This window comes from Erinaceus europaeus, chromosome 9 (genome assembly GCF_950295315.1).
Source record: "Erinaceus europaeus chromosome 9, mEriEur2.1, whole genome shotgun sequence".
NCBI lineage: Eukaryota > Metazoa > Chordata > Mammalia > Eulipotyphla > Erinaceidae > Erinaceus > Erinaceus europaeus.
In genome coordinates this window covers 119,840,796-119,849,327 of record NC_080170.1, presented here as the reverse complement: position 1 = coordinate 119,849,327, position 8,532 = coordinate 119,840,796, and positions in this window count along the sequence as shown.

The window sequence follows — 8,532 nt, the reverse complement described above, 5'->3', positions numbered from 1 at the left end:
AGGCCTGCAGATTTCTCTCTTTCTCTTTCCCTCTATCTCCCACTTCCCTCTCAGTTTCTCTCTGTCCCATCAAGTACAAGTAAAGAAGAAGAAGGAAGGAAGAAAAACTAGAAAGAGGTCTGGGGAGACAGCATAATGGTTCTGGAAAAGACTGTCATGCCAGAGGCTCCGAGGTCCCAGGTTCAGTCCCCAGCACTATTATAAACCAGAGCTGAACACCTCTGGCACCTCTCTCTCTCTCTCAAACAAAACATTTAAAAAGAAAGAAAGAGAGAAAGAAAGAAAAAGAAAATTTCTGACGTAGTGCAGGCATTGAGCTCATCGATAAACCTGATGGCAAAACCAAAACCAAAGCACTTCATGTGTGATGTGCAGGTCTTAAAACAGTTTGGCCCATGAGTTGTGCGAAGAGATGCTGATACACTATGTCAGCAAGGACGGAGACCCAGCTTTCTCTCAGTCTTGTTTCACTGGGGAAGGAAGTCTGCCTTCCCAGCTTCCTCCTACCTGTCAGAGAACACTGCAGGAGGGGAGGAGGCACTCGCCAGCAGAGCCCGGGAGTGAGCACAGTGGTATGACATTGCAGTGGCTAGCCTGAGGCTCCAGGATTGAATCACCTCTTCTCCAGTGTGATGCGGTTCAAACCTGGGTTCAAGACTGCCCAAGTACAGAGTAGAGCGAGAGTAGAGAGTAGGAGAGCTTCCTCAAGCAGAGGGGGGGGGGGGGGCGGGGGAGGAATATTGCTTAGCTTGGCATATGGTGGTGCTGGGACTTGAACCTGGAGCTTCAGGGGTTTCAAATACGCAAGCTGTGTGCTCTGATGCTGAGCTATCTCCCTGGCCCTTGTTTTTCAATATTTTAAAACTTTTTTTATTTTGATAGAACAGGGAGGAATTGAGAGGTAAGGAGGAGAGAGAGAGAGAGAGAGTGAGAAAGAGAAAGACAGAGAGAGACACCTGCAGCCCTGTTTCACCACTCATGAAGCTTTCCTCCTGCAGGTGGGGGTCTCAGACATCTGGCTCCAGCAGGGTGAGAGGACACACCCCAGGGTCTGAGCCTTCTGTCCTCCCTCCCCTCCCCCAGAGGTCCCTAAACCTACTTATCAGCGGCTGGAGTGGCTTTTATGTTAGGGAATGGCGCCCTCTACTGGGCTTTTATGTTCAATGCGAAATGATTTCCTGAAAGCAACTTCAGGTGTGTACTATGCCGAATTAATAAATGAGTCTCTTCCGTTAGATCTAAGGACTCAAAGTGGTGGTGGTTGGGGGGAACGAGGGGGGACAGTAGAAAGGGGGGTGTCCAGTACCCTATGGTAGAGGGTGCGATGTTCTGATACCTGTCTTGGGGAGATGTAAAACTCTCCCCATGTGACAACAATCTTGCGGAGTTCTTCAAGAATGTAATTGAAAAGAAGCAGAAAGTGCTTTCATGCTTCCTTATAGAATCCTGTATAAACTCTATTTGGAACTAAGAAGATAGAAGATGTAGAATCATTTACATTTTATTTATTTATCTATTTGATATGACAGAGAGGATTGAGAGCTAGAAAGGGAGAGAAAGACACAGAAAGACACCTGCAGCCCTGCTTCACTGCTTGTGAAGCATCCCCCCTGCAGGTGGGGACTGGGGGCTTGAACCCAGGTCCTTGTGCGCTGTAATATATGCACTCAACCAGGTGCACCACCACTGGCTCAGCCTCTGAAGCTACAGAATTTTTTGTAGTCTCCTTTATCTGCCATGGGGGTTGGTATTCAAAACAGTTACGGACATGCTACCATCTGGGTTCAATTCCCCAGCCCCCACCTGCAGGGAAAAAACTTCAAGAGTGGTAAAGGAGGTCTGCACGCATCTTCTTTCCTTCCATTCCCTTTCTTCCTTCCTTCCTTGCGACGGACCACTACAGCGGAAGAGCAGCAGGAAGGATCAGGGAACTCTGAAGGTGACCAGCTGGTGGGTCCAGAGGAGAACAGAACACACCGCACTCTGCTGGAGGGTGCATCTGAGCTCCAGTTTTATTCAGCAAGTGAGAGTTTATATAGCCTTCAGTCTTACATAAACAATATCTGGAACAAAGCTCATTTCTTGATTAGATGGCCTTGCAGTTTTACACAGTAATGTTGTACTTCATGGGGTGATGCATTTCTGAGTAATAGGCTTAGCAGATAGTATTTTACGTAGAGTTTTAACATATTTCATAAGAGGAGGTGAGTAAGTATTATTAATAATTTTTCCTAAAACTTTATGTATTTGATGACCCATAACTTCGTCCACCTCATTTCCTGTTCATCTGTATCTAATCTGGGAACAGGGGCTGTTCGTCCCCGATTACACAGCATCATTACCATGTACATAATGAAAACAATAATCAGAGTTTCCAGTTTAGATCTGCTCAGGATGCCAAGACCCACTCCTAGAATTCTTCTTCCTTGAAGAGAGTTTTCCGGGGTGCTGACCCTGTCAGACCCATCGTTCTAGATTTGAGTGGGGTGTGGCCCTTCCTTCCTTCCTTCCTTCCTTCCTTCCTTCCTTCCTTCCTTCCTTCTTTCCTTCCTTTCTTTTTCCCTCTCTAACTCCTACTCCCCTCTCAATTCCTTTCAGTCCTGTCAAATAAAAATAGAAATTAAGGGGAGTCGGGTGGTAGCGCAGTGGGTTAAGTGCACGTGGCACAAAGCACAAGGACCTGCGTAAGGATCCTGGTTCAAGCCCCCGGCTCCCCACCTGCAGGGAGTCGCTTCACAGGCGGTGAAGCAGGTCTGCAGGTGTCTATCTTTCTCTCCCCCTCTCTGTCTCCCCCTCCTCTCTCCATTTCTCTCTATCCTATCCAACACAACAACATCAATAACAGCAACAACAATAAATAAAACAAGAACAACAACAGGGAATAAACAAATAAATATTAAAAAAATAGGAATTGAAAAGGGAAAAAATAGCCTCCAGGAGTGTTTAATTCCTAGTACTGGTACCGAGCCCCAGTACCCTGGTGGCAATAGAAAAAAGAATCCAGTTGCGAGCTGAAGGGAAGTATAAGGAATTTATTCTTAAGTTTGAAAGAGTGAAAATAAGGCCAGTACACAGACTTACACAGACAAAGACAAGAGACAAATCCTAGCTAGGAGACCCCAGGCCCGTGTGCCAATGTGGCCCCATGGCTCTGAGATGCTGAAGGCTTGAAATTCATCCTCCTTTAAAGGGTTCTGGAGAGGAGGTGTCCATAAAAAGTTACATGAGTGCATTCGATATTTTAACTTAAGGGGAACATTTTGCAACTAACATATGGCACCAGAGGGCAAGCAAGGATTTGCAGGAGCGGAATGCGGGTTAACAGGTAATTCTTCAAGTACAGAGGTGGTGGGGTAGGGGAACTTCTGTATCTCTGCTACAAACATTCTAGTTGACCATATACTCACTCCTGCTCTTGATTAGGGCAATAGGAGAAATTCCTTTATAATCTAGTCTTCATAAAGGGTTACTTCTACCTATTATGTGGGGAACTATTTTTTTAATTTTTTAATTCTTTTAAATATTTATTTATTCCCTTTTGTTGCCCTTGTTGTTTTTATTGTTGTAGTTATTATTGTTGTCATTGTTGGATAGGACAGAGAGAAATGGAGAGAGGAGGAGAAGACAGAAAGGGGGAGAGAAAGACAGACACCTGCAGGCCTGCTTCACTGCTTGTGAAGCGACTCCTCTGCAGGTGGGGAGCCGGGGGCTCGAACTGGGATCCTTACGCCTGTCCTTGTGCTTTGCGCCATGTGCGCTTAACTCGCTGTGCTACCATCCGACTCCCGGGAATTTCAAATTGAATCAACCTGAGGATCTTATTCCTTCACAGGAATAAATACAGAGATGAAAGACAACTACCAGATGGTTTCACTCATGAGGAATCTAGAGATCTGATTTACATGAACTTGCCAAATAATAATAATAATAATAATAATAATAATAATAATAATAATAATAAATAGACAAAACAAAAGCAAGCAAACTGTTTCTGAGATCTGTGAGAACTCTGGTTGTCTTTGGGAGGTGCGAGGGTGGGGACACAGAACTCTGGTGGTGGGTGTGGTGTGGAGAACTTAGACCCTGTCATCGTACACTACTATAACCCACTATTAAGCACAAATAAAAAGCGGAAGGAAGTCACTTTGTGAGAGTTTTCAGTAAGGTCTGGACAGCAAGTGGGTGGTCCGATAACTGATTATTGGGAGCGCTGTGAGTTCCCAAGATAGTGGGCCGGCCCGGCGGGTGCTGTGGTGTCTTTTGTATCGTTTGTCCTTGAGAGAGACGGGCTTTCTGGGACTCACTATTGTCAGAATGACCTGACAGGGTGAGTGGAGCATTTGCTGTGCCAGCTGTGGAGGCCTGGCTTGAGCTCTGGCTCTACAAGGGCCGCTGTGGGAGCCTCAGGGGAGCTCCAGGTGTGACAGGCTGGCCACTCTCTTGGCATAAGCCAGCTCCTCATGGGGCGCGAGCGCTTCCACACTGCGATCATCCTCTCTGGCATTATGCTATTCCACTGCAGAATACTGTGCCCCAGTATGGTTCCCTAGCCCCCATGTCCACTTGGTCGATTCCAAATTATATTCCTCCATGAGGATAATTTCTGGAACCATCCGTTCCACCCCGGTTCCATGGCTGCCAGTTCTTAGCAACATCGCCCCGCCAGATATTCATCGGGATGTGGCATCATCTAAGTTCATTTCCCACGTCTATGCTCGACCGGACCTGCCAATATACGTGGATATCTTCGCCCACCCTGTCCAACGCTTGACGCCTCGTCACCCAATCTGGTCCCCTACGCCTACACTGAACTTCTCTGTTCCAGACTCTTGGAAACAGAGTTGGCAGTCAGCTGAGGTGAAGAACAAACACCTCATCACAGACCCCTGCGAGCGTCAACCCAGCTTTGACCTAGCACGTTATGATCGGGCCCTCCTCAATCGCTATCGAACAGGCCATGGCCGGTGCGCCGCTATGTTCCATCGCTGGGGAGCCAGAGACGACCCGAACTGCCCCTGCGGCTCCAGACAGACTATGACCCACATAGTCAATGACTGCCACCTCTCCAGATTCAAAGGAGGTCTCGAAACTTGACATCAGGCTCAACCTGATGCTGTTGACTGGCTACGGAAGAAGGGCAAACGCTAGAAGAAGTAGCTCTGACTTGACCTACATCTGGACCTGCGGAAGTCCCAAGCTGTAGAAAATTTTAAAACGTGCTCAACTGCTTTACTGCTTTGCTGTGAGGGATGATTAGGTCTTCTCTTCAAAGGAACACGAATAGGACAACTGTTTAGCACAAAAATTCTTTTTTTTCCCCCCCAAGGTTATTGCTGGGGTTCGGTGCCTGCGCTATGAATCTACTAGTCATGGAGACCACTTATTTCCCTTTTGTTGCTCTTGTTTTTTTATCATTGTTGTTGTTATTGCTGTCATTGTTGTTGTATGGGACAGAGAGAAATTGAGAGAGGAGAGGAAGGCAGAGAGGAGAAAAGAAAGATAGACACCTGCAGACCTGCTTCACCACTTGTGAATGGAGCCTCCTGCAGGTGGGGAACCGGAGGCTCAAACCGGGATCCTTATGCAGGTTCTTGCGCTTGGCACCATGTGTGCTTAACCTGAGGTGCTACTACCAGAACCCCCCACCCCGCCAAAATTCTTTTTATAAATTGTTATCTATGACCACCTGTGGCCATTAGTTTTATATTCATTAGGTCAGCTCCTTGCACTGCTTGCTAACACCCCAGCAATTCCTCCTTTTCTCATTTCGACAGCGGGGAGATTGTGAGCTCTGAAGCCCAGCCCAGGGGTGGAGGAGACAGTTCTGCGTCGTCAGGTATAAAAGACTTGTTCCAGCTCCTTATTTTTTGCCTTGACATTGTCACTGGATGTCATTTACAACACTGCCAAATTCTCTGCCTCCCCCACTTGCCAAACATATCTCATTGTTCAATTGTTCTCCTGACAGGTCCCTTGACCACAGTCCTGAGCCGTTCTAACCGATTTTTTAGCTGCTGTAATGAATGGTGCCTGCTTCCCACATCTGTGTCCTGTTTTTCTCCCCTATAAACAAACTTGCTTGAATTAGAGCTTGGGACTGCACTCTAAGCAGCACTTTAGCTGTGATTTGGCTGAACTGGTCTTGGGTGGTCTTTGACTCTTACCAGGGATGGCGGCGCAGGGCTGTGGTGGCTCTGTCGCCCCTCCACTCTCCTTATTCCTCTTTGACTAAATTAAACAGAAAAGAAAAGCCTGGGTTTATGACATAGCTCAGTGGTATCCTGTATGTGTGAGGCCGGGAGTTCATTCCCTGGCTCCCCCCCCCCAACTTTTTTCTTTTTCTGTTTTCTCCTTTACCTCTTCCTTCTCTCTCCTCCCTTCCCTCCTCCTTCCCTCCCCTCCTCACCCCATGTTCCCTTCCCTTCCCTTCCTCCCCTCCCCTCCTCACCCCATCTTCCCTTCCCTTCCCTCCCCTCCCCTCCCCTCCCTTCTCCCCTTCTCCTCTCCTCTCCTCTCCTCTCCTCTCCTCTCCTCTCCTCTCCTCTCCCCTCCCCTCCCCTCCCCTCCCCTCCCCTCCTCTCTCTTCTCTTCTCTTCTCTTCTCTTCTCTTCTCTTCTCTTCTCTTCTCTGGAGCACTGCTCAAATCTGGTTTATGCCTGGGATTGAATCTGAAACCTTGGAACCTCAGGCATGAGAGTCTTTTGCATAAAAGTCTTGCTATCTTGCACCCACAGGCTCTGCATTTAAAAACAATATGTGAGGGAGGGGAAAGATGTGAAGTCTAGATGTTTTATCCTTCAGTCCTTTGTATTCAAGATCTTTTGGTAACAAACTATAGTTCCTTTCTTACCAAAATGACATATGCCTGTCTGAAATACAATTGCTGGGTTTGCTCATATGTACAATACAAAGAACTGAAATACATGAACCTGTTAAAAAAAAAAAAAGGTAGCCAAACTGTTTCTAAGACTTGGTGAAGGACCAGGCGGTGGTGCACCAGGTTGAGCGCACATATTACAGTACATAAGGACCCAGGCTCGAGCCCCCAGTCCCCACCTGCAGGGGGAAAGCTTTGCAGGTAGTGAAGCAGGGCTACAGATGTCTCTCTGTCTTTCTCCCTATCACACTCTTCCTTCCTGATTTCTGGCTGTCTCTATCCAGAAAACAGAGGTGGTTCTCCTTGCTGGTGGCTGTGTGCAGTGTGGAGCTCTACCCCTGTAATCTTATGATCTTGTAAGCCATTATTAAATCACTAATAAAGATACATTGAAAAAGAATTTGCTATGGGGAGGAGGCACCCCTGACTGAGTACACATATCACCATGCACAAGGACCCAGGTTCAAGCCTCTGGTCCCCAACTACTAAACTGCAGGGGGGGAGTTTCACGGGTAGTGAAACAATGCTGCAGGAGTCTCCCCACCCCTCCCGTCTCTATCCAAAGTAAAAATAAAATATTTTCAAGAGTTTGCTTTGCAATTTTTTTTCTTGATAATTGGGTCCTTATCTCCCAAGAGATAAGAACACGTGGAAACTGTCCTGTGCGGGATTTCAAGGTTCACTTGCAGGTTGCTCCACTCTACCACCTCCACCAGGAATCCTTCCAACACCCAGGCTGGGAGGGCTTCTGTGAAATACGAATATTTTTGAACTGAGCCCCCAGACAGCTATATCATTGTGACCTGAAGATGGAGCTGTTTCACAAGAAAGCAAGACACGGGGAGGGTGCAGGCATCTTAGTTTATTATTGTTGTTATTTTTAATTGACGGTTTTAAATTAAAATGTCATTGACTAGCCACTGACTTATGGCAGTTAATTTTAAAAGGGGAGTGAAACATTGACATCGGAGAGAGTCTGTCATTTGGTCATTCTTTCCCTTTCCAGGAAAAGGAGACAGAAACTCGGATGCTCAGCCTCTGCAATTTTCAGCGTCCTCCAAGTTTTCTCATCTTAATATCAACTACTAACAATTAAAACCAAAAAATAAATCACCAGTGGTGAAATGGTGCTTCTTCGTAGGATTTATTTGTTGCATCAGATTCCCAAGGTCTCATACTCCTGACAGCAGGTCGGCTTCAAACTCTCTGTTTGGGGTTTTATTACCCAAACTGCTTTTGGGGAAGACAAAATAGTTCACTTGTGTAGTGTGCTGCTTTGCCATGTGTGTGAGCCAGGCTCGAGCCTGGCATCGACTGCACTGCAGGAAGCTGTGCTACTTTGTCTTTTTCTGTCTGAAAGATAAATAAAGAAAGAAAGAAAGAAAGAAAGAAATGAAATAGAACATATCCCCTCACTGAAAGTACCATTTCCTCTGTTCATTTTGGAGAGGCATTTAAAAATTATTATTTTTCTTTTTTATATTTTTATTTATTAATTATTGGCTAGAGGCAGAGAGAAAGCAAGAGGGAAGGGGACGATAGAGAGGGAGACAGATAGACACCTGCAACCCTGCTCCAACACTGGTGAAGCTTTCCCCCTGCAGGGGGACATTTAAAAAATCACTTCTGCATTTGTTTGTTGTTTCCTTTAGAGC